This window comes from Gracilinanus agilis, chromosome X, assembly GCF_016433145.1.
Source record: "Gracilinanus agilis isolate LMUSP501 chromosome X, AgileGrace, whole genome shotgun sequence".
Lineage (NCBI taxonomy): Eukaryota > Metazoa > Chordata > Mammalia > Didelphimorphia > Didelphidae > Gracilinanus > Gracilinanus agilis.
In genome coordinates, this window is record NC_058136.1 from 24,400,731 (window position 1) to 24,407,693 (window position 6,963).

The following is a 6,963-nucleotide window of genomic DNA, read 5'->3' on the forward strand; positions in this document are numbered from 1 at the left end:
ATATGATAACAGATTGAACCTTGCAGGAGAACCCAAACTATCCTTATAAAGTGTTCCTGTGATCTTAGCATGCATAGACTAAAAACAAAAACACGCCCCCCCAAAAAACAGAAAAAAATATTTATCAATATATTCACATATACATTAAAATATAATACAGATTCCCTGGCATGGGGAGGAGAGGGTGCACATGGGTCAGTGCACTAACAGTACCACCAAGTAGGAGACCCAAGTTAGAGAATATGAGTCAGGTACAGGAGATTGAAAAGAATAGTCTCTCTCCCAGGTCCCTGCCAGTCTTGGCCCACCTACCCCAATAGCATGTGACTATGGCTTTGTTTTGTTTCAAATGGAATATGTTTTTTTTTACTTTTTATGACTCAGAGGGTTCAAGTGTCAAGAGTCATCAGCGTCAATAGCCTTGAGAAAGTTGGGGGAAATGAGTTGAAAGAGACCATGGATTTTTCTCACTGAGTTAACTTTTTCCCTTCTGTCTTCCCACACTAACCCACCTTTGATGACCCAATAAATTATTCCAAGTCTGTGTCTTCTTTGGGTTTGTAAAGAGTCCCAAACTTCTGCAAGTACTTTTTTGATGTACAATTTTGTTTTGTGTTTCACATTCTCATTGCACTCCAAGTTTTCAGGGTTCTTACAATATTTCAGCTCCTTGTTCATGACATCCTGAGTCAGTTTGCAGGCTGTGTTTGAAGTCTTTGGTTGTGGTTATCCTCCCCACTTTGCAGTCAGGTTTCTGATAAGGTTTCAGGCACTACACAATAAACTGGGACATCTCTTTCCTGAACACTTCTTTTCTCTTCTTGGCCAATTCACTTGAGGTATCTGCTTCTGCAGTTTTGGTTTTTTTGGAAGACTTCATAGGGTTTTCATCATAAGATGGTGTTTCCAGGTTCATTTCGGTCTCATGTTCAAGGTTGACCTCATCTCCTTGGCTTTCCCAAGTAGGAGGATCCTACTGAGTTTGCCTTGTGATGACAAGGTAATAGTAAATCTTTCCTTCTGGATCCCAGGCCATTTTCCAGTTGGGAGGCAAGACAATGATTTTTGGTTTGGTTGGTGAAGGTGGTGGCAAATCTAGGAGGTTATTTGTTATAACTAACTCCAATTGCTGTAAGGGCTGAGGCTGCCCTGCTGCTACTATTGCAGTCACTGCTGCTGTTGGCTGTACTACTACACTCTGTGAGTGAACTGTAAATATCTGTTGGCCTTGGATATATAGAAGCCCTGGTTGTGGGTCACTCTGTACAGAAACTATAGGTAATATTAGCAAAGCAGCAGGATATAAAATAAATGCACATACATTATCAGCATTTTTATATATTACTGACAGAGTCCTACAAGAAGAGACTGAAAGAGATACTCCATTTAAAATAACCAGAGCTAGGTGGCAAAGAATTGGAAACTAAAGGGATGTCCCTCTGTTGGGGAATGGCTGAACAAATTGTGGTGTATGATGGTCATGGAATACTATTGTGCTATAAGGAATGATGGACGGGATGATTTCAGAAAGAACTAGAAAAACCTACGTGAACTGATACAGAATGAAATAAGCAGAACCAGGAGAACACTAAACACACTAGCTGAAATACTATGGGATGATCAAATGTGATAGACTTTGATACTAACACCAATACAATGATCCAGGACAATTCTGAGGGACTTATGAAAAAAGAATGCTCTCCACCTCTTGAGAAAGAACTGTTAGAGTAGAAATGCAAATGAAAATGTATGATTTATCACTTGTTTATTTGGGCATATGATTTGGGGTTTTGGTTTTATAAGAATACTCTTTTACAAAAATGAATAAAATGGAAATATAGTTTGAGTGATAATACATGTATAGCCCAGTATAATTGCTTGTCAACTCCAGGAGGGGGGAGGGAGACAACATGAATCATATAACTTTGGAAAATTTATTGGAATAAAATAAAAATAATTTTTTTAAATAACTACAGATAGAAAAAATACCTGGGACTATACCTGCGAGAACAAACCCAGGAACTACATGAACATAATTATAAAACACTTTTTATACCAAGTCAGATCTAAATAAAAGGAAAAATATTGTCATGGATGGACAGAGCCAATATAATTAAAATGACAATCCTACCTAAATTAATCTACTTATTCAGTGCCATCCCAATTAAATTACCAAAAACCTGTTTTATTGAGTAAGAAAAAATAAAATTCATTTGGAAAAATAAAAGATCAAGAATATCAAAGAAATTAATAAAAATAAAGGCAAGAGGTCTAGCAATAGCAGATTTTAAATTATATTATAAGGCAGTAATTATCAAAACTATCTGGTACTAAGAAATAGAAAGGTAAACCACTGGAACAAAATAGACATACAACAAATATCAATAGAAGATTATAGTAATCTGGTTTTTGACAAAATCATACATGCAGGATTTGGGGAAAACAAATCACTGTCTGATAAAGATTGTTTGGATAGTTGGAAACTAGTTTGGCAGAAATTAGGTATAGACCAATATCTCTCACCATTTCATTAAGATCAAAATCTAGATAGAAAAGGAGATATAAACGAATTAGAAGAACAAAGAACATACTATTGATCAGATTTATGGAGAGGAATTTATAGGTCAACAAGAGATGGAGAGCATTGTGAAATGCAAAATGGATAGTTTTGAATATGTTAAACTGAAAAGGTTTTGTACAAATAAACACTGCCAAGATTAGAAAGAAAGCAAAAAATTGGGGGAAAATTTTTTATAGACAACCTCTCAGATAGATGTTTCAAATATGTAGGGAATTTTGTCAAAATTATATGAATAGGAGCCATCCTCCAATTGATAAATGGGCAAAACATATGAATAGACAATTTTCAATTAGCAATAATCATACCTCGGTTAAACCTCATTGACTATGATACTGCCACTGTGCAAAGCTTGAACAACTTCCAGATGAAGAAATCAAAGCTATATATAAATAACATATATACATAGTATATGAAAAAAATGCTCCAAATTACTATTGAATAGGGAAATGAAAAACAAAATAATTCTGAGATATTAACTCACATCCTTCATAATGACTAAAATGACAAAAGGACAACGTGGCAAATATTGGAAGTGATGTAGAAAAACAAGGACACTAATGTGCTATTGTTGGAGCTGTGAAATGACCTAACCTTTTGGAGAATAATTTTGAATTGCACCTAGAGAGTTATAAAACATTGTATACCCCCCAAAATCAGGGAAAAATAAAAAATATATATGTTTCAAAATATTTATAGCAGCTATCTTTGTGGTAGCAAATAATTAGAAACTGAGAGGATGCCCATCAATTGGGGAATAACTGAACAAATTATGATATATGATTGTGAAGGAATACTATTGTGCTATAAAAAAATTAATAGACTGATTGGAAAAAAATCCTAAAAGAATTCTATGAGATAATGAACAATGAAATGAGTAAAATCAGGATAACGTTATACACAGCCACAGAACTAAGAGTATAAGAATAAATTGAGGAGTGTATGATAGGACTTCCTGGTTAAGATGGCAGCAAAGTAAAAAGCAGCTGCTTAACCTCCCCTAACCAAAAAATATAGGACTCCTCAAGAAGACATAAAAGCAAATCCAGAGGAACAAAGGGACCCCACAAAAGGGCTCAGCATTGGAGGTACGTGGAAATCTGGGCATTTCCACTCTATAAAGGGGTGAAACAGCTCTCACTAAAATGTGAGCTGAGCAACCCCCTCCCCCATCCCACACCACCTACAGTGCCAAAGCCAGAACACAAGAGTTAGAGCAAGTTTTGGGCACACATTAAGTCCTTGGCAGCTACCTGGGGTCACCAGGGCCTGCTCCTGAGAGCAGCAAGACTTAAGACCAAAAGAGGCTAAAGAACACGTGAACTTTGAACACAGACCCTGAGTGAAGGCACAAATGCGGGTGCAGACTCAAGTGCAGACACAGATCCTGAGCACAGGCTCAGACCTTGACTAGGGACCCAGTGTAGAGGGGTACACCACTATGGAAACAGCACCCTGAGACTATTAAAGGAGCCTCGGGCAGAGGACCAAGCAAGGGGACCACCAGGAGGCTTGACCCTGAGAACAACTAGACCTGAGACCTCAGGAGCCTAAAGAGTGCAGCCATACCCTGAGTATGAGGATAAACCTGAGAGGGCTAAGGGCTAACAATGGCAAGCCAGAAACAAGAACCTCAAAAGAGAAGGATCATCAAGAAGAAATCTGTAACACTCAACAACTTATACACAGACAAAACCCAGAAAAAAGAGCAAACAGCAGAGGAGAAAAAACAAATAATCATATCCAAACCTTCCCAAAATAATGAAAACTGGCCACAAGCTATTGAAGAGTTCAAATCTAAGATAATGAGAAAGATGGAAGCGATTTGGCAAGAGAAGTGGGAAATAGTTCAAAAGGAAATTAACAGGTTAGAAGACAGAAACTCCCAATTGGAGAAAGATGCCCCCAAATCAAACAAAATGGTAAGCAAATTCAAAACCAAAACATGGCAAGAAAATAACAGTTTAAAAGGCAGAATTTCACAAATGGAAAGTGAGGCAAATAAATTGAAGACCAGAAATGACCAGATTGAAAAGGAAAACCAAAAGATTATAGCCAAAATCCAGTCTCTAAAGGCTAGAATTGAGCAATTAGAAGCTAATGATATCTCAAGACAGCAAGAACAAGTAAAACAAAGTCAAAAGACTGATAAAATAGAAGGAAACATGGAATATCTCAATGAGAAAGTGACAGACCAAGAAAAAAGGTCTAGAAGAGGCAATCTAAGAATCATTGGTCTTCCTGAAAAAGCAGAAATTAATAGAAATTTGGACTCCATACTAAAAGAAAGTATTCAGCAAAATTGCCCTGAAGTTCTATAACAAGAGGGCAATATAGACTTTGAAAGGTTCCATAGATCACCCTCTACATTAGACCCAGAAAAGACAACCCCCAGGAATATAATAGCCAAATTCAAGAGCTTCCCAGTAAAAGAAAAATTTTTACAAGAAGCCAGAAAGAGACAATTCAAATATCAAGGAGCATCAATCAGGATCACACAGGATCTGGCAGCCTCCACACTAAAAGACCGCAAGGCTTGGAATATGATATTCAGAAAGGCAAGAGAACTGGGTCTACAACCAAGGATCACCTACCCATCAAAAGTAACTATATACTTCCAGGAGAAAGTTTGGGCATTCAACAAGAGAGAAGATTTCCAAGTATTTGCACAGAAAAGACCAGGACTAAATGGAAAATTCAACATCCAACCACAAAAATGAAGAGAAACATGTAAAGGTAAATAAAAAACAGAGGGGAAAGAAAGAAAACTCATTTTTTAAATTTGCCTCTTTAAGGGCTTCAATATGATCTAATTATTGGTATTCATATGTGGAGAAATGTTATATATAATTCTCTGTAGTGAACTCTATTCACTATTATAGTATTCACTATAATAGTAATTAGAAGAATTATTCATAGGGAGAGGTTGGAATACTAAATGGTCTAAGATGATATGGGGGTGGGAAAGAGGGGGGTAAATAGTAGAGGACACCAAGAGAAACTTGAATGAATAAGAAAAATAGGATATTCTATTACACACAAAGAGGGCATGGGAAGGGGAAGGGATGAATACTATTATAAGAAGGAGAGGAAGAGAGCACTAAGAGGTAATATATAAACCTTACTCTCAGTGTAATTAACCCTGAGAGAGAAGAGTAGCTTTATCCATTGGGATATAAAACTCTATGTAACCCTACTGAGAAAGTCAGAAGGGATAAACAAAGGGGAGCAGGGGAGTGGTTAGGTCAAAAAAGGGAAGGGAGAAGAAGGAGGAGGGAATTCATTAGGCCTTAAAAATAAAAAGAGGTGAATAATAAGGGAGGGGATAGAAAGGGAAGTAAATCAAGGGAAGGGACAAGGATTACTGGTTTAAAACAAATCACTGGTTTAAAAGGAGTAGCCTAAGAAGAAGGGGTAGAACTAGGAGAGGATACCAAAATAATCAACAACTTTAGCAAAGTTGCAGGATACAAAATAAATGCACATAAATCATCAGCGTTTCTACATATTTCCAACACATCTCAGCAGCAAGAGGTAGAAAGAGAAACACCATTTAAAATCACCCTAGACAATATAAAATACTTAGGAATCTATCTAACAAAACAAACAGGAATTATACGAAAACAACTACAAAACACTTTCCAAACAATTAAAAATAGATCTAAACAATTGGAAAAACATTGATTGCTCATCTGTAGGATGAGCTAACAATAAAAATGACCATCCGCGGGTAAGATGGCGGCAGTGTAAGGAGCAGCTGCTCGATCTCTCCTGACCGAACCATACAGGACCCCTCAAGGGGAAATAAAAACGAGTCCAGAGGAACGAAGGAACCCCACAACAGGGCGCAGCATTGAAGGTACGCAGAATCGGGGCATTTCCACGCTATAAAGGGGTGAAACAGCTCTCACTAAAACTCAAGAGGAAGAAGCCACTCCCCCACCCCCCACAGTGCACACCTCTCACAACGCCAACGCACAAGCGGGTAAACAGGACTGGGGCAACCAGATAATCACTGGCAGCCCCAGAGCTTGTGTGCTGCAAGACGAGGGACCCCAAGTGGCTGGGGACTTTCCCTGAGCGCCCACGTGGGTGAAGGCACCCCCTCGGGCTGGGACAAAGGCCCCTAAAACACGGCCTTTCCCAAGCGCTGAAGGCATTGCCTCAGGTGCGAATAAAGATCTCCAGCCCACAGACTTTCACTACCTTCTGCAGGGGTGAAGGCAGAGCCCTAAGAGCATCTGCACAGGCAAAGGCAGTTCCCTAGGCTTGGATAACGATCTCCAGCCCAGGCTTGGACCTCCAGTGAGGACCCGGGGCAGACCGGAGCGTGGCTGTGGAAGCAGCCCCAAAGACTGCTGAAGGAACCTCGGGCAGAGGGGCAG

The 6,963-nt window shown here is 38.7% G+C and overlaps 1 pseudogene; it reads right to left on the minus strand.

The window, feature by feature from the left end:
• Nucleotides 1-2,780: 2,780 nt before the first annotated feature.
• On the minus strand, nt 2,781-2,931 carry LOC123253890 (annotated as a pseudogene).
• Nucleotides 2,932-6,963: the final 4,032 nt, after the last annotated feature.